This window comes from Callorhinchus milii, unplaced genomic scaffold, assembly GCF_018977255.1.
Source record: "Callorhinchus milii isolate IMCB2004 unplaced genomic scaffold, IMCB_Cmil_1.0 Scaffold5, whole genome shotgun sequence".
Lineage (NCBI taxonomy): Eukaryota > Metazoa > Chordata > Chondrichthyes > Chimaeriformes > Callorhinchidae > Callorhinchus > Callorhinchus milii.
In genome coordinates, this window is record NW_024704746.1 from 22,699,162 (window position 1) to 22,707,600 (window position 8,439).

The 8,439-nt window shown below is 42.0% G+C and overlaps 1 long non-coding RNA gene across 1 annotated transcript; it reads right to left on the reverse strand.

Moving 5' to 3' along the window:
* Positions 1-270: 270 nt before the first annotated feature.
* Positions 271-1,453, reverse strand: LOC103182774. Its single transcript, XR_488349.2, has 3 exons — positions 1,303-1,453; positions 640-784; positions 271-344 (listed from the first exon to the last, which is right to left on the reverse strand). It is a non-coding gene; the product is annotated as an uncharacterized LOC103182774 (long non-coding RNA).
* Between the last annotated feature and the right edge of the window lie 6,986 nt (positions 1,454-8,439).

Consider the following 8,439-nt stretch of genomic DNA (forward strand, 5'->3'; position numbering starts at 1 on the left):
CAGGGTGACAGTGGGCACTAACCTTTGTTTCTTTTTCATTAGGGCTTATGTTTGACTCGGTCACGATTAACCCTTTTGAAGTCCCGAACAGTGTGCGCAAGCTGAAATGCTCATTAAATAAATGAGCTCAATATGATTACAAGTTCTGTATGGTTGACCAGTCGCTGGTTTAAAAGGTCAAGCTGGCTCTTTTGATCAGAAAAAAGAAACATGATTTAGTTTTAATGAAAAATTCTCCCTCCAAGCAGAAGAGCATTGTAATTCCTTTTATTTTCAGTGAGGTTGGTAAGATGCACAGACTTGGTGCCCCATTCTCCTGTCTGTCTGCGGCCACATCGTTCTCTCTGTAATTGAAACTGATAACAATCAGAATAGCTCATCCTCACAGATGAACTCGGGTAAACTCTTCAGACATTGTGACTGTTCATAACAGGAGTAGTCAACAATAATAACAATAAATAATAATCAGATTATTAATATTATTATAATTATTATTATATAATGGGCTGAATGGCTTTCTTCTGTGCTATAAATATCTATGGCTCTACGTTCAGGAGTCAGTGTTGGCAATACTTATTGTAGAATTGTCAATCCATATCAATAATGGCTCCTGGTCACTGGTCCAGTGACTGGAAGTACCTCAAGTCGATCAACAGGATCTCTGCTCTGATGTGATCCACTTGTCGAGTGGAATCCCTTCGCGAGTTGTGGTGATACACTTCCACGTGTGAGGTTGCCGTTTGTGAATCCAAGTCATTGTTGTAACCTGCTGGTGGTTAAGAGCCTAATATATAAGGAGGAGACAGACACGAGTTGATTTATGAGGGTAAAAATTGCAGCATTTCTTACATGATCCAATGCATTAATAAACACATGAAATCTGTTAAGCGATGTCAGAATCCTAACCCCAGGGGCACGATTACAGCTCAAACTGGGCCGCATGTGGGACGCAGCTATCACCAGAGTCTGGTGGCTAGAACGAAAAGCTTATAAAGTAAGAGGGAGAGACACTCATAACCTTTCCCCGGCACATGATTATCGGGGTCAAGGCCTCACCAAAATGTATTCTATTTCTATTGAATTTCCTTTTCAAGTTGTGTTTAATAATTGTTTCTGCAATTTCATTGTAAAGCATTTCTCTTATTGTAAAAACAGCAGAGCACCAGTGCCAGTGGGAGTCTTAGATCACAACTGTTAAAACAATTACGGTTGAAATTTTACCCCTCAGCTCCTTTAGATGGTAAAATGGTGCCTTAGCTAATGAGATTGTGAGGTCAGAAAGATCACTTCCAACTCACTTACCTTATTTGAGTGAGATCTGTTGGCTCTCAGTTGGGCAGCTACATACAGCAAAAGGCAAGTGCAGGAAGAAAGGAACTCGTGGGGAGGTGGAGGGCTTTGCGTTAGGCGAGAGAGGGAGAAAGACGTTCCACTGATGACAAGGTAACCGTAGTATCAGCCAAGGAGAAAATTCCACACAGCCAGATCGCTCCAGTCTGGTCAGGTCTTGTGTCAACAACGACAACTTGTGCTTATGTCGTGCTCTTCACGGATTTATTGTTTGCTGATGGCAAATGTACGCGCTCTGAGATGCCGAATGGCCGAATGGCCGAATGGCCGAATGGGGTCTCGGAGCTCTTACATTTGCCATCAGCAAACAATAAATCCGAGAGGACCCTGAAAAAGTGGCTTCACAGCCAAAAAGCTGACATATTTTTCTCTTTCAGATGCTGATCGACCCGCTGTGCATTTACAGCTTTTTTTGGCTGCTTTTATTGCCGAGAAGTAAATTGGAGTCAAGTGGGTGATAAAAATGTAAACGTAAAGAATTTAAGAAAACGTGGTGGGGTGGGGGTGGGGGAGAGGGAGCGGGGGGGGGGGAAATCAGCTTTCCCCCATCCCCCCTCCAAACACAGAAATAATTCCCTAGCTACAGAGATTTCCTCTCAATTTGCCATCTCCCGAGGGAACAAATTCCGCAGAGACCCTTTCTCATCTCTAAAGCAAATGAAGTGAAAGATTAGAAAAATATTCGTGTGGCACAGACAAGGGACCTGTTTCCATGCCGTGTCATTCTGTGTCATTCTAGGCCATTTAAACCAGGTTCCTTCCGTGCACAGGTAACTTTGCCACAACGCTGCCTTGAAGTATTCATGGATAATAATAATAATAATAATAGTAATAATAATCCTTACATTTGATGCCTTTCATGTCAGGAGGACGTTTCAAAGCACTTGACAGGACATACTGTAAAATCCAGTGACTGTGTATTTAGTTGGCAAACATAATACGCTACGGTCATAAAATACCTGAAATTAAAGATTACTGTATATGGAGTTGTATAAAATTGCTTGGTATGAAATGTACAATCAGGAACAGCTGACCATACACACAGCACACGCTCTCCCTGAAATTACAGATTTACTGGGTATCATGTGGGAAATTTAGATATAATTGATACATATTTCATATATCTATTTGGAGAGACAGCTCCAAATAATAAATTATCTCGTGCAGATTGGATAAATATCATATTCAATCAAAGTCAGATGACAACAACTGATTCCAAACTGCTGCTGGCCGACACATGTTATATAAATCAATAATCTCTCCGTGTTGCGATGTCTCCATCAATAATGTTCTAGGAGCTGATTGGCTTTGAAGAAGAAGCTCTCGACTGTCTCGGATATGTTCGCTTTCCTTTGAAGTAGATGTACAGGGTGACCAAAAACCCGCGATACCATTGCAGCATCTAACAAGTCTTAAAGAAATGATGACATGTATTATTTTTCAGATAATAGGGTAGTTATCACGAATTTTCGTCACCTTGTATTTTCGATATGGAGTGAAACCGTTTGCAAAGTCAGTTCGAAGGTGCCACAACACAACAGAAGACAATTACCAGCTCTGCAAATTCACCCTCGTGAATTCTGAAGCCCATTGGAGTATTTACGTAACGTTGCCTACTTTAATAATAACCAATAATAACAAGAATAATCCTTGCATTTGATGCAGCGGTTTATCACGTCTTCGAGACGTCTCAAAGCGTTTTTCACAGAATTATACTGTGAAGTGAATTGACTCGATATTTTGTGGGTGAAACAGGGCAGTCAATTGCGCACAGCAGTGTCCCACAAACAGTCTTGGACTGAGTGACCAACTTATTAATTTTTTTACATTTTATTTAAAAAAAAGTTCAAGGAATTATTGCCCCCGGAGAAGCGATCCGCCAATCGACTAACAACCGGGTTCCTACTTACCGCTCGGAAAACAGAGGGGTGTGGAGTAAGGAAATTTGCCTAATGTTTCGCCTCGACGGGAATGGAACCCAGGTTCTGTCGCTTGCGAGACGAGCGCTCTAACCAGTACGGCTACAGGACTCCACTTGACTTTACTTTAAAGCACTACTCTACAGTATTGACCATCTCACGCGGAAGGGAATCTTACAGAGACTCTGTTCGTTCCGTGAAAAGAGTTAACTTGAGAAATGTTTTGATCTGTTGAATGTGATTTGCTTTTATTCTGCTCCAGTATTTTAAACCCTGGCTGCAAGGTACAGCCAAATCACATCAACGTAAATAGCCCCGATGTCAGCAATTTGCATCGGAGGTCACAGTTTATGGATTGGGAATACAGGAATAAAAATAAATGAAAGGACGAACAGAAGAGAACGCAGATTGAGAGCTGTAAAGGCTCACTGCGGTGGGTATATGTCTGGGGACAGAAAGTGCTTTCTACATGTGGCGCTTGTGAATACAGAGCAAGGGCAGAAGATAAATCAATAAATAAAACATCTGACAAGAATTTCCTTTGGAGGAGCAGGTAACGATTGACTTTGTATTGGGGCTGGAATTTGCAAGTTTGGTACAATTTATTCATTTGTCAAAAATATAGTTTTAAGGCTTGTATCTGTCCTATACATTAGTGTGTGTGTGTTTTGTGTGCATGTGGATACAATATATAATATACGCACCCACCCATTAATACCCATACACACACGCACACACCCACACACACCCATACATACACACACCCATACACACGCACGGACACACACACACGGACACACACACACACACACACACGACCGTATATAATTTACAAACGTTTCAATTTTACTTTGTTAACTCTTTATGAATCGAAATCCTTCTCACACACCCACATTATTTAGAACCGCGGGTGAACAACAATAATCCTTGCGTTCGATACAGATACGCTGTCAAAAAAAAAAACACTCTTGACAAAAAGCGCTTCGCGGAGTTGTCTGTAGAGTAGAGTGACTGTGTGTTTTGGAGGCAAACACGCCAGCCATTTGTGCACAGCACCATCCCGCAAACAGCAATGAAATGAACCACCTATTTTTTAAACCTGGCGAACGGTTGGGCCGAACAGTGGTGCCGAGGATCTTTTCCGTCCACTAGAACAAGTGAGTGGGACCTGGGCTTAATGTCTCATCCAGACGATGGCACCTCCGACATCCTGACACAGTGGGTAAATGGGTAACGAGCTAAAACATAAATGAAATAAGATTATGCGAAGAGGCTGGAGATTACCAGGAAAAAAGGGGAATGATTCACTTACAGCTCGGGCTCCAACGGCTTGTAACGATGTGCAATTTTTTTGTTACTTTTTTTTTTCCAATTGGTGACTTTGTTTTACACGGTGGTGAAGCTTTGCAGCCAAACCACTCCAGTCTCAAACATCTCCGCAATTGCCTTCTGTGTCATTAGAGGTCAGCAGATGCGGGTTGGAGCAAAGAGGAACAAAAGAACCCAAAGGAACGGCAAGTTAGAAGCCATACCTTCTGGCTTGATTCGAGACTGAGGTAGATAGATATTTGTTAGGTCAGGGGTTCAAGGGATATGGGGCAAGGGCGGGCAGTTGGACTTGAGTTACAGCTCAGCCACGATCTTATAGAATGGCGGAACAGGCTCGAGGGGCTGAATGGTTTCCTCCGGTTTCTATGTTTCTAATACCAATATCCGGTTTCTATGTTTCTAATACCAATTTACATGCAATCTCTGAGCATTTTAAAGTAATCAAGGAGTTGGTATTTATATATCGTGTACCTTGCGTAATTATACCAGCTGTTTGAATGGTGTACATCTCCCCACAATGGGTGGCAGCCTGACTCAATTGGTCGTATTCTCAGTCAGAAGGATGTGGGTTCAAGGCCCATGTTGGCACTTGGAACTCACATGGTCTAACACTGGACATTCACTTGATAGCGGTTTGTTTGTGTGGCATTGCTACATGCAAATTAGCTGCTGCATTTGCCTATAACTATACACAGTCGATGCAATTTACAGTGAATCTGGCGAAGTGCTTTGAGATGTCCTCCCTCCCAGTGTGAAAGGCGCTATATCAAATGCATTCATTATTTTTTATTACAATCTGTTCATGGCTTCTGCCTGGATATCAAATCGCTCGGATATACTTTCTATTGACTCTTGCAAACGTTCATATTCTATTAGTCGAAGGTCTGGAAGCTGGGAAGGGCAGGCATGAATATGGAAATCTCATGGGTGGTATCCAGTGAACAGAAACACAAGAAGGGCTTTGTGATGGAATTACTGTCCAAGTGTTAACTTGTGAATGATTCTCTCTCTCTCTCTCTCTCCGGTTATTACTTTACTGCTGACGGCAAGCTTAGGCCAATCCGATGGGGTCGTTAGATTGCCATTGCGCAAATTAAACGGCTCCACGACTGAAAATGAATCACCCGCCGTCCTTCAGCTAACAGCTGGGTGGCACAGTGGGATGCCAGCGAAAACCGCTGTCAAACAGGGCTGTGCTGTGCTGTGCATTGCTGTGCTGTGCTGTGCTGGGGAATCAGCCATTAGACACTGTGGGCAACTCTCCACCACAGCACTGGTGGTAACATGACAGTACAGTGTGAGGTTGTTCCAAAGAGCAATGAGACCTCAGGTTTGTGGTAGCGGTAACCCACTTCACTGGCCAGGGAGATGGAAACTGTGTGTAGCCGGGAGATTAGCCTTTCTGTATCAAGTTAAACAGCGAACGTACTAAAGAGTGAGAGACAGAGAGAGAGAGAGAGAGAGAGAATAGGAAGAAGAGAGGATAGGAGGAATAAAATGGAAAATAGGGGTGAAGAGATGCAAAGTGTTTTGCGCTTTGATATTATTATTGCAGTCATAAATGTTAGGATTTCTGAGCATTGCAACTGATGTGAAATGACAAATCCCAGATTGTGCTGGAAGCCTAGAATTCCCTGGCGATGCCATTTAAGGGTTAATAGTGCACATGCACTCACACACTTCAGTTTCAGATGACAATTTACGACTTGTGTGGTAATGCTTTGACGCTTATGATTAATTCCGAGCTCAAAATGAGACTTATTGGTAAGAGCACCGAAATCAGCTATAATCCCCAAGTAACTGGTTTGCGCCAAAGCATACGATCGCGTGTCAACATCATGACAGAAAGGGCAATTCCTTCTGGTGATTAATATCCAGCGTTAGTTAAAAGCTAACTGGGAATGCAACAAAACACAACATTCTGGAGCAAGCAAGTCACAATGATAATGATCCTTGCATTTGAGATAGCGTCTTATCAAGTCGTTGAGACGTCTCAAAGCCCTTCACCGACCACAATGTAAAGTGAATTGACTGTATATTTTGTGGGCGAATCTTTTCTTGCTTAGTCAAGGAAGAAAAGGTGCAGAATAAAGCCTCATGTCTGGGTTTGAGGTAACTGCACAGACTCTTATGCTGCGATAATAGTTCTCTGATGCATAGAGAACTCATTTTTTCACCAAGATGAACTGCAATTGACCATTAAAGTACGACTAGAAAGTAACCTGCGCTGCCAAAACAAGCCGAAAGTGGTGATTTACATCAATGATAACATTTACTTTGAGAAGATGGTAAGATTATTTGTTTGGTTTCTCTCCCCCGGCTCAGTTTCAGACTCAGCCACTGTCAAGCGCTCTGGGGCGCAACCCCACGTGAGGGGCGCTATATAAATGCAAGTTGCTGTCGTTGTTGATTTTTGAGGCATGAGTGTCTCTTGGGACTTTTTTGCCCAGTCAACATGGAGCAGAATACCGCAGCCTTGAAACAATGCGTTTCTTCATTACACAGTAGATTATTCCATTTCTTCTGAATTTCAAGGAATTCAGAGAAGTGGAACTCAAACAACATTGTTGTAGACTACTTCGGGACACTTAGGATTAGATGGTTATAGAACAAGTTCTCATGGGAAAATTGTTTGAGCTGACTGTGGTTTAGACATAACCTTTCATTTTCATTCATTATAATAGATTGAGCGAAAATTGGCACTTGGTTAAGCAAGAAAATGTCATTATTGCAATAATGTTGGATAGATCTGTTTCTGTGCGATCTAGAAAGTATCTCACAAAGAATGAAGGCGGGGTGGGGGGAGAAGTACTGTACTGTACTTCAATAGTTGCCTAACAGTGGGGACACCCCAAACTTTATTTAAAGACAAAAGGGAAACAATTCCACCTGGGACCTAGATTTATAATAACAATAATGATAATCCTTGCATTTGATATAGCGCCTTATCACGTCTTCGAGACGTCTCAAAGCGCTTCACGGAATACACTGTAAAGTGAATTACTCTGCTTAGGGAGCATTTCAGAGCATCTAGCAATTGGCTCGTTTTTAGAAGCAGCCTTGATTTCGAAGCCCGTTCCTATATGTTGCTTTTAGCAATTCAGAAAACTAGTTTGAAATTTAAAACTGGATTCATCCGCTTGCGAAATTCTGGTCACTCTGAAATGCTACATAAATAGAATAAATCTAGATCCTAGGTGGAATTTCTACCCAAATCTCTGTTTACTTTAAAAAGCCTTATGATGACGAACTCACTTCTATTTTCTTCCCACCGCAAAGCAATTGTGTAATTGATACCGTACTTAAAGTAGCTCGCTCTCCATAGTGGCATCAAAAGAAAGGAATTGGACTATTTGGCAAATGCGTTGGCCAGCAAATATTTGTTGCTGCTACAGAGGCAAGTATACATTACATTTATTCTTTGAAGTTCTTTAAACGTTGCAACTCTTGAGATTTCCGAAAATTACACCTAGTTCTAGACTCTAAGACCATTTTCTGTTAAGATTTGGAGCCAATAATAATAATAATAATCTCTACATTTGATATCGCGTCTTATCATGTTGTCGAGACGTCTCAAAGGGCTTCACAGGCTATATTGTAAAGTATAATGTGTATTTTGTGGGTGAAATGCGGCAGCAAGTTTTGCACCCAGCAATGTCCCACAAACCAGCCAAGGAGTGAGTGACCAATTTTATTTGGGGAATTATTGGCCAGGACACCGGGAGAAACTCCCTTCTCTATTCGAATAGTGCCATGGGATCTTTAACGTCCACCTGAACAGACAGACAGGATCTCGGTTTCATGTCTCATCCGAAGGATGGCACCTCTAACAATGAAACAC